We start from the raw sequence: 12,048 nt of genomic DNA on the forward strand, positions 1-12,048 counted from the left end.
ATGACACGACACATCCTTTTTACAACACCAAGCAAGTCCACCCCTCCTCTGCTTCTCCAGTTGGGAACAATGATCTTCTGCCTGTTTGTTGTTGTATTTATCCCACATATTGTCTCACGCGAATGCGCGCGATTTCACCGCGAGAACTTGTCGGTCTCGTCACTCCAGCTGTCTGGCGGAGCGGAGCCGTGACGTGCTCTGCACGCAGCCGGTGAGTGTTGGCGGAGCACGGAGCAAAACCGGAGCACAGCCGCAACGCAACGCAAATGCACCCAGTGGAATGGAATCCCGGCATTGTACCACTGTTCCTTCAGAAGTTGTAGTTGTCATAGACTGTGTTACATAGTTGATTGCTCTATTGCTGACAAAAATGTGTTATTGTAAGTCGCTTTGGATAAAAGCGTCTGCCAAATGACGTAATGTCAAAACGGGCAAAAACGATGATCTGAAAACCCATTCAAATTCAAACCCTCAACATGTCTCTCTGCTCCAGTGCATGTTTGTGATTTCTGGAAGTTGCTGGGGGCGGGGCTAGAGGCCAGACTGATCTGCAGAACCAAACACAAGTGATGATCAGGATGTCCGATTGAAGGCGTGCCGTGCGGGTAGTGTGGCGGTAGATTCCCTGCCTACCAACACGAGAGTCGCTGGTTCGCACCCCCGTGTTACCTCCGGCTTGCTCGGGGCGTCCATGCAGGCGTGATTGGCTGGTGTCTGCGGGTGGGAAAGCCGGATTGGGGGTATTATGTGTCCTGGTCGCTGCACTAGCGCCACCTCTGGCCGGTCGGGCCGCCTGGTCGGGGTGGAAGGGAACTGGTGGGAATAGCGTGATCTTATTGCTGTTGGAACGTTTTTGAGGGCAGGTGACCAAGGTCATCAGTTCTCCCTCCCCTCAATCGAATCCATATAGAGTACCATCAACGTGTTTCAAAACGGGCAAAAACGATGATCTCAAACCTATGTACCTGTGTATATTGTCTCAGTCTGTTTGCAGCCCTTGTCGCGTCATTGTCTATCCTGTCCTTGGTATTGTATGTAGCTATTTCTCTAGTGTTACCAGTGTTCATGTTTATTGCCTAGCTGTGGATTTTGTTATTTTGTATTTAAAGTTTCTAGTAAAAAAACCTTGACCTTGCCTGCTGCTCCTCTTTGTCTGCACCTGGGTCCACACCACTACACCTCTCTACATATCGTGACAAAGGTTACGCAATGCCTTAAGGCCTAAACATGGTCGTCCGTCCGCCTCGAATTGGGGCCGTCTCGCCGTCTGGCGGCGCCAGCGAGCCCTACATGCTCGGACGCCACTTCGCCCTCCCTCCTCCCACCCTCCCTCCTCCTGTGGAAGCTCCGTGTGAAAATGGCGGAGATTGTGTGCCAGGCAGTCTGAATGAAATTGAATGTAACGTTCCCAATTCTATGAATTAAATTCTAAAAAACGACCCTCAACATTTGGGAAGGCTAGCCACACAACTAGTTCGTTATAATCTAACTTCATGCTTTGAAAGGCGACTTTACGACGATGAGCCAAGGCAACGGCCAGTCACAACTCTCGTGCAGCTGACGTCACGCACGTATCGTCGCCGTTGAGTCACATTTTGGAGCAGCCCCCATCAGCCTACGGCAGGCGACGTCAGCCGACGTCAGCCGGGGCGAGGCTCTGACGGGCGACCATGTTTAGGCCTTTAGTCATTTGTACTATGGAATCGTCAGACAGTCACAGTATTATGAAACTCTAAATTATGTTATATTCATGTTTCCTCAGGCTAATTGTGATCTTGTTGGCTGGAATTTGAAGGGGGGGGGGGGGGGGGGAGTGCAAAAGAATTGTGCAAGAGAGATCCTCCCTTTACAGTGGAGGACATGAAAATATGAGACGAAGCCCCTTTCACACTGAGGAACTTTTCACCACCGTCTAAGAAACAATGGCATGACAATCTACTGGTTTATTTGAGAATAAGAGCGTATTAACCTGGTCAGGGTCCAGGGATGAGTCCAGGAATGGGTCCAGGGCGCAGTCAGTCCATCCGGGGGAACAGCTGTTGTTGTGTCAATGCCTTAAATCAGGGATACTCAACTTGCTTTGCCCGGGGGCCACTTTCGTGAAATGATAGAAGGCCAGGGGGGCCAGTTAATAAACAAACAATATACATTTTTCTGTAGCGGATTGTAGGTTTTTGGGGTGTCAGCCGGAGTTTAGTCTGACAATGTTGTGCACACCGGATAGTTAGTTAGGTTAAAGTCCCTGGAAACCAAAATCCACAAAAACCTTCTAACTATTAAATGTAGGGTCTTATGTGAGTAATTATGTGCCCCAGAAAGTAGTTGACATTACTTTCAACCCTAACCCCCAAAAATCGACACTTTTCTACAAGGTCTGGATTTCCATTTCCTCATTGAAGAGAGCGGTGCGCGCGGTGCTAAAATGCATGATCTTATCACGTCATAAGATTTAATCGAATCACACACACGCATGCACACATGCGCGCACACACACTGACACACACAGTAGCGCTGTGCACTCGCAGCGGCAGAGATCTCTTCCTCTCTGTCAGTAGGCTATGCGCCGAGCAACGCGCGAACACACACACACACACACACACACACACACACACACACACTCCATCTCTCTTTCCTTCTCTCTCCTTCTCTCTCTCTCTCTTGGAGGAGACCTGCTGCAGACGGGACACGCCCACACAGTCCGCGGGAGAAAATACACTCTAAAATCTAATTGATTCTCATGACTTTTGCCATGACTGTCAAACCTAAATTTATATACTTTGCGACGTTCATCATCGTTCAAATTTGGCTGGTGGCTTATTAACATAGGTTCCTGTGATGTGATGAACACAAAATGCTAAATAATAAAAACATATTTCTGGTTTCCAGGGACTTTAAGTTAGTTAGGTTAAGTACATACATAAGTGCCTGTGTAGCGAGCAGACAGCAGTATTTGACAATTTAGCAGCTAAATCATAGATTATTGAAAGATATTCCATATTCCAGACTGAAATGCTATAACAGAAGTGGAGTATTGGCCAGAATGACATGAACATTTGGACACTTATTCAGCGGGTATCTTGCATGTTGCGTTCAGGTGCACTGTAAAAAAGAAGTGGTCCGCAAGTTGAGTATCACTGCCTTAAATGCTGCCGAGAGGAGGAGATAATGCACTAGCTGTCATGGCTCTATTGCACTTTGCATTGCTGCTATTTGTCCATGCTGGCCGACCAGCCTTTGTTTCTTCAACCTGGTCATAAAGTATGCACTTCTTCTTCTTGAGGTTTGAGATATGCCTTTGTTTCCTCAGGGTTCTAAGTAGGGGTGGGAATCATCAGATGCCCACGATACGATACTAAAGCGATACTTGAGTCACGATGCGATAGTATTGCGATATTGCGATATGCTAGTATTGTGATATATTGAATATTGCGATATTTCGATATATTGTCACTCCTAACTCCTTTTCCTACCTTTTCCTTGACCTCACCGAAAGTCAAACATGCAGTGTTTTTTTGTTTTTGCCCCACACGTAGGCTACATTATTAAGCTTCTCTGGACTCAATACGCCACTGCAGGCGCGGACTGCACCATCGGATGCTTCGGCAGATGCCCGGTGGCCTGGCATGGCATGGCCTGCAAAAAATAAATTAATAAATATATATATATATATATATATATATATATATATATATATATATATATATATATATATATATATATATATATATATATATATATATTTCTTTTAATATTGATACTTGGCGTCCAACTATCGATACAATATCATCAGGCAAAATATCGCGATACTATGGTGTATCGATTTCCCCCCCTACCCCTAGTTCTAAGTATGCACTTTTCAATGTACTGTCGCTATCTATTTTACTATTTTACTATCTATTTTATTGACCTATGCTGGGTTTGACGACTTACTTGTTTTATAATTCCTTGTTTTTATTATTCTTAATGTGCATCTTGCAGATTGATGCTGCTGCCTGTTTACTTGAATGGGTTCACTTCACTTGTTGTAAACTGCTGCTCATGTCTCCATGTCTTGTTTATGTGTATATGTGACACTGTATGAATGTTATATCTGCTGCACACAAATTGCCCTTCGGGGACAAATAATAAACTGAAGTTGAACTTGTGTCAGAACAACAACTTGTCTCTGATGGTCGATAAAACTAAAGAGCTTATAATCTACTTCAGCAAAACCAAATATGTCAAGTCACCCGTTCTCATTAACAACAAGGTGGTTGAAGTCCCAACTTCAGGTTCCTATAGGTATCCAGATCTCCGACTCTCTTTCTGACAATATAAAGCATATAGAAAGCATCCTGACAGGGTCCATAGTAGTCTGGTTTGGTAACATCACAACACAAGATCACAAGCACTAGGGGTAGGGTTAGCCTGGGTAAACCCAGCCTCCACGTGACCTCTATATATGTGCTATCAGTCACAAGTCGAAGGTTAATGTAGGCCCATGCAAAGGGACTGTACTGCAGGTTAATGTAGGCCCATGCAAAGGGACTACTACAGTGCAGGTTAATGTAGGCCCATGTGACTGATGGCACATAGATAGAGGTCACGTGGAGGCTGGGTTTACCCAGGCTAGGGTAGGGTACCCTACTACTAAGGTAGTAAGATCAGCTGAGAAAATCATCAACTCCTCACTCCTTAAGATTCAGGACATTTACAACACCCGCTGCAGGAAAATAGCTCCCAGCATCTTAGAAGACAACAACCACTCAGCACCAGTGTTGGGCAAGTTACTTTCAAAATGTAATATACATATTACTAGTTACTTTCATTTGAAAGTAATACGTTACTTTACAATATTACTGTCTGTGTAGAGTAACGCATTACTTATTACATTACTTTTGCATTACTTTTACCAAAATAACAGCAGTAGCCAGTGGCATTGGAAGTACTTTTAGGTAGGGGGTGCTGCAAGGCCGTAGCCACTGATTCAAGATTGGGGGGGACGGCTGCCGGCGCCCACAGGGCGAATTTTTTGGCCACTTTGTCGCCAGATTAGAGGAATATTAACATTAAGATTAGACTGTCACCTTTTCTCACTCACCTCCATGTCACCACTTGCTCCCACTGCTGTGTTGGAATCCTCATTCTCTCTCCCACCCTTTTTGGACTTTTAGCCATATTTAGAGGAATATTAAATTTTAAATTAACATTAGGATTATACTGTTGTGATGTCATTATTCAGTGTCTTCTCCTCTTCTCTGCAGCATTACTCAATTTACCCTCAGGAATCAGGGACAGTTATAGCCTACCTGCTATTCCTCCCATATATCCAGGGCCGGATTAATAGTAGTACCATGGGCCCCCGGGGCTATTCATTTTCTAAGCTATTCATTTAGCCTTTTAGTCATAAAGATTATATCTTCCAGACTGAAATGTTATAACAGAAGTGGAGTATTGGCCAGAATTACATGAACATTTGGGCACTTATTCAGCGGGTATTTTGCATGTTGCGTTCAGGTGCACTGTACATTTTTTTTTTTTTTTTAATATCTCTTGCCACCAGGGGGTGCTGCAGCGCCCACCGCACCGTGCTTCCAGCGCCGTTGGCCACCGCACCGTGCTTCCAGCGCCGTTGTAGCAGAATGACATCGCCTCCCCGGAACCATCCCGAAAAATCGTTTCAACCGCCTTGAAGTCAGTGTAAACAATCCAAAATTCTAAATGTTATCCTTTTCCTTTGTGTCATCTATAGTGGTTATTTGCATAAAAGCACACAGTTTGATTAGGAAATGATTGTATCTTTATTCAAATATGTGCTTTGATAAATAAATAAAATGTAACTCAATTTGTAACTTGTGTTACTTGACAAAGTAACTGGTATAATACTACTGAAATCCTATAAGTAATAAGTTATATTACTGAGTTACTGCTAAGAGTAATATATTACATGTAATATGTTACTTTTTTTATGTTTTTTTTTTTTTGTAATGAGTTACCCCCAACACTGATTGAGCATCAAAGCTCGGACCTCCCACCTCAGGGACAGTGACTTCTGTTATGCTGCTATGTTTTTAGGATAATAGTTTTTTATGCTGCTAAGCTCTTTTATGCCGCTATCTTTTTATACTATTGATTTTTATGCCACTATGTTTTTATATTTTTCATATTTTTATATCTTCAATTCTATTGCTTTTATTCTATTATGCTGATACGCTTTAATTATTAAAGGTTAGTCGCATAATTTTTAAGGTTGAGAGAGAGGGCCTGAGCAAAAAAACATTTCATTTCATTAGATTGTACATTGTACTTTCTTTATGAACATGACAATAAAACTTGAACTGAACTTGAACTGGCCTGGGTCGGGAGGCAATGTGAGTCAATGTAGAAAAAAAAAAAAAAAAAAAAAAAAAAAACAGTGCTGCGTGGGTCCGTAAGTCAGCCAGTATAAAGAAGTCCGGGGGGTTGTAATAATGGGCTGGATCAAGTATTACAAAATTCACAAAGTTCCCTAGGCCATATAGGTGAACGTTGGGAGACAGTCATACCAAAGGGATGAGTAACTGTGACTGGTAGGAGAGTGGGGGAAAAACAACAGGTAATAAATCCTGGGAAGAAAACATTACTCATATAATTTCATCTATCCCCCTTAGAATCCCGCAGAACTCGTTCAAACAAGACATTAAATCTCTTTTTTTATTCATTTCCTCTGGAATAACCAAAAACCAAGAATTGCTTACAAGAAACGAAATATTCCCGGATGGAGGGGTGGACTAGGAATCCCTGATGTATTCCAGTATTATCTTTCATACAACACGAAGCATCCATTGACTTGTTGGGAAAATCCATCGTGTTAAAATGTAAAAAAAAACACCTCCATTGTTAGACAATATCATCATCAGCTTTTCATGTTCTGTTATAAAAGCAGCTGCACAGGCGATTTAACATTGAGGGGCTCGCGCTCCCATCCTGCCCCATCTGGAGTAACCCCATCCTCTCAGCAGGAGGCGCTACTTTAAGTAACAAAACCTGGCAGAGGCTCGGCATCACAGATTTTTAAAGATAATATGCTATCATTTCAAGAACTTAAAAATCAAGTTAGCCTTACTGACTCCTCCTTTGTAATATGCACAATTATCTTCTATCATAAACAAAAATGTGGGGAGGGAGTCATGCCAGCCTCTTGTTCAGAGTGGGACTAGCTTTTCAAGAAAACAACACTGAAAAGAGGTGTGGTCTCAAATATTTATATATATATAATCCTAATGTTTATATATATATATATATTTGTCGCTATCAGGCCCCCCTGGTGACTTTATTTCTCGAAAGCGACTAGCGTCAAATCTGGTGACTTTTTCTGACCATCGATAGCAGCAATGTGAATCTGATGAATCCAGTTGAATCCCAACGGATTTTGCCTCTAAATTGGTGTGGCTGCTGCCGGGTTTTCTCTCTCTCTCTCCCCTCCTCTCTGCCTGTCTGACACACACAGCTCTTCAGTGCAGCCTCTCCTCTTCCTCTCCTCTGCTGAAAGCAGCAGGATAGGGTTTACTTGTAATTTCTAGTGACGTACGCCGAATCTTAATATTACAACCATACAGACAATGATTCCAATGGTTGAACGTTGATATGCAAATTAGCATGTGACATCATCTATAGCGACATTCTGAGCAGCCAATAGCGACTTGGAAAAGAGTTTTGGTGCAGTTTATTGCACAGGTCGTAATCTTTGGGTAAGACTACACAGACTACAGGGTAATCCTGGTAAGACTACAGGATGAGAATTTGACCCAGTTATGACAGCTCTCTTGGCTTTGAAAAATTAAACATACTCAAGAGCTCCTACGTCATACATCATTCTCACCCCATGTGACCTCCCAGTTATGACAGAGCTCTTGGCTTTGTTTATGTATTCAAATCCAAGCACACCCCTCCCCCCCCTCCAGGGCTGGACTGGGACCAAAAAAGCTACCTGCCATGTGGCTCAGACAGGCCCACAATTTCGAATCGGCCCAATTTTTCGAGCTCGCGCTCGCATGGGTTGGGGAATGGGGATTTACTTATAAAGCCACATGTTATGACCTGGTCTAGGAGTTTTGGGTGTAATGATGTTGCAGCATTGAATAAACGTGCCCAGTGAGAACTCAACATTTACTTATTAAATAGACATAAGTACAGTACTAAACATAACAACACTGATTTTTTTTTAACGCAAATACAAGTGTATTGATTGTTGTCATGTTGGTGTCCCTACCACTAGGAATCAGTATTGTTATAGGTGAAACTATAAAACTAAACTTAACTAAAACTTAGATACTCAAAACCAAAAATATAGAGTAGATTACTTTGGACATAATATAGCCACACAAACATTTCCCATATGTCTGATGTATCTTCCCCATAGTCTGTTACAACTCAACTCATTCCATGCCTGTGTTTGATGGAGCAAGCAAGCAAGTCATTGGAAATGAAATATTGTTTATAAGTTACTCTAATAAGCACAGTTTAGATATTAATCTAAACGTTATAAAAACGTGAAAATCATAACGTCGTTGTTGCCGTTTAACCCACCTGGCTACCACCATGAATAACGTTACGTTAGCTAGCTCACTCATCGATTACCTAGCAGTGTGCACCAATCCTAAAAGTTGTAATTTTGTTGAAATTAAGTAGTGCTTGGTCGATCATATGTACGCCGAATTTACCAGCAGGCTCTACGAATTTGTGAAGGCCTTTAGGTAGTTTTCTACCAGGTAGGTGCGATTGCCGATATCAAGGAAGGCAGTGTGTTAAATTGCCACATTTTCTAATGGAGTTTGGCGTGTACCGCGTCAAGGCTGCAAGCCAGAATCCTATCGCTTGGTCAAATTCAAATAGCTGCCACCCTTACCTCAAACGAGTGAGACGCAGACGACGACATCGATGTGAAGTCAGTGATTTTAATCTGTTTAGGTGGACGGTGGTGCCATGATGCAGCGCCACTTTTCAAACACTGTGATTGAAGTGACAGACAGTTGCAATGGGCTGGCCCAATTGCACGTGGACCAACGTTGATTGGTTAGAGGGCCGGTCTCACTCCAGAGACCAGAGTCATTCATGATTGACGCCTGAATGGGCCGCTGACGGCCGGCCCAGACCCACGTGGACCAACGTTGATTGGTTAGAGGGCCGGTCTCACTCCAGAATCATTCATTATTGACGCCTGAATGGGCCGCTACCGGCCCAATCAAATACATAATACATACTTTTTCACCAACCTGACCGGCCCACTAGCCAGCGGCCCACCGGCCATTGCACCGGTAGAATTACATTGCAGTCCAGCCCTGCCCCCCTCTCCAAAAGCAGCTATGACATTTACGTGCGTACTAACACACGGGATCTGATGATTCAGAGTCATTCCCTCTCATTACTCAGACAGGGCCAGTTTCTGACGTAGGCCTTTAGGCCTTTAGGCAGTGTTTGGCAAGTTACTTTCAAAATATAATATACTACTGTGATGATTTGCGAGCGACCTCCAGAGTGGAATTCTTGGTGACGCTCCCCGCTGCGCGCTCCATGTAATCGCTTTGAGACGGCTCATTTCAGGAACTCTGACGTGCCTGCCCACGTGACACACGCGATTACGTTCAACATTCAGAATTAAGCTACACTGTGGCCAACTTCAGTTACATGTTCATAACGTTACTGCTGCGAGGAGCGCGATGGCTGTACCCGGTCGGCATTTAACGTTAGTTACAAAAGCACGTCGACAGTGTTTTCTCACTGCCAGTAGCCTAACTACAACAGTAGGGTTTGACAGATAGCTAGTCCGACCGGTGTCAGCACAGTCAGCGCTGCCGGTCCTCGCTGCTCGTTAAAGATTTCCAATAGGCGTTATTCTGATAAACTGGTCACATATATGTTACGTTCTCACCCGACAAATATTAAAACTTTAAAACATTTTGTTTGTTTGTTTAGCTTGAAAACAGCTTTTTGGCCAGTCTAAATGACTGCGGTAGGCGTACTCTACTTCCGTGTTTAAAACCGGAAAGACGATTACGAAATGACGTCATGCAGAAGCGTCCTTGTATGGGCAAAGAATAAGGTGACACTCTGCCACCTAGCGACCTGGCATGTACATTACGGCGTTTTAAAAATTCAACAGCGCTCATGTAAACAGGGAGAAGGTGTGAAGGAAAAGGTGTGAAGGAAACGCTATTGTGTCGTTTCTTCCAGAAACTGTCCTCGTGTAAAGGGCCCCTGATTGTGCTAATTAAGGCCTTAGACCCGTGTTACATTACCATAGTTCTGACAGAAGCATGTTACATTACCATAGTTCTGACAGAAGCATGTTACATTACCATAGTTCTGACAGCAGTCCACCGAGCCAAATGACAGTCAAGAGGAGAACACGGCTAACATTAGGCCAATAAAGTCTCTAGTGATTGTTTTGGTGACATCAGTCAAAAGGAAAACAAGTTGTTTTACTTTGTGACAGTGGTTTTGGTATGCTAATGTTGAGCTGGTAGCTAGCTAGCGAATGACTTTACGATAGATAGCCTGAGGAAGCTAACATCTTTGATGCTCCTGTCAACAGTCAGACTAACATCATTTTATACACTTCACTGAATGTTCCAAGTATGTCCTTGCATGGTTGGATGCACTTACTATAGAGCCCTGCATTCCAGGAAGAAATTGTGCACCGCACATGCCAAAGAACAGAGATGATGTCATGGGCATTTTTATTTTTTTATTTTTTATTCAAACAGACAAGTGTACATTAGAACAGACATGTGCTCATCACAGAAAATAAATAAAAATGGACAAGTATGATGGTACAAATTACAGTCGAGAATCAAGTAGCAAAGACAAGAGAGAAAACAAAAACAAATTATTATTCTCTTTAAATAGTTCACAGTATAATTTGACAGTTTCATTACTTTTATTACTTTTATTACTTTTATTACTATCTATACTATCTATTTAAGAGTCCTAATGTAATCATTAACCTCACAAAGAAACCTTATGAAATTGGGGGAAGATATTAACACTCTGGCTTTATGTATATGAAATTTACCATATAAAATCCACAGGTTTACAATGTAGTCAATTACACTATTCTCATATGTTCAAAGTAGGTAATGACATGTATACATTCAATCCTGATGTTATATTTAGTTTTGCTTAGAATGTAATCCTGCATCCGAGTCCAGAACGCAAGTGAATGTAAACAATGGTCAAATAAATGAACAAAAGATTCAGGGTCAACACTGCAAAAATTACATTTGTTATCTACATCTAAACATTTTTGAAAAATACAGGTTTGTTGGATACATACTGTGCAAAATGTTGATGTGTACCTCTTTAAGCTTATTGATACAGAATCTATGTGATGAAAGCAATGTTTATTGTTTATTGTTACATTTAGCATTCAGAATGTCAATACCATTTATATTCAAAAGGGTTTCCAACCGCAATGCTTCTTGATATTGAAGATGAGTTTTCATTAGATGGGAAAGACCATTAGGGATGATGTCATGGGCACTGGTGATGTCACAATGCCATCATGTCAACCGAGCAATTGTGGTTGTTGGTTACACTCGGGCAATTGTGATATCACTGATGATATCATAGACATTGTGACATCATTGTGATGTCATCAGTCATTGATTGTTGATGTGATATAGGCATTGTGAGATCATCAGGCTTGAACCCCTGGTATTGCTGCTTGTGGCTATATTTTAGTCTAGTTATTTAATGGTTGAACTGACATATTGTGGTGTTCAAAGTGTTTTAATGTAGTTTTTGTATGTGTTGATTTGATAGTCTTAGGCTATTTGAAATTGATCAAACACATAACGTTCGGTGGGAGGGGGGGGGGGGGGGTAGGGCTCACATCAGGCTTGGACCCGAATAAAGCCCGGGCCGGGCTAGGGCCTAGATCTGAGGCCCGTGGCGTGCAGGGCTCCTTAGCACTTACTCGGTCGGCCATGTTTTCTACTTTGGAGAGTCTTAATTTACCCAGAATTCATTGTACAGTAGTCCTGCTTAAGATAATCAAGAACTAAACTGCTTTGTGCAACCGAAGAATTT

The sequence above is a fragment of the Poromitra crassiceps genome (genome assembly GCF_964638095.1).
Source record: "Poromitra crassiceps genome assembly, chromosome: 20".
Lineage (NCBI taxonomy): Eukaryota > Metazoa > Chordata > Actinopteri > Beryciformes > Melamphaidae > Poromitra > Poromitra crassiceps.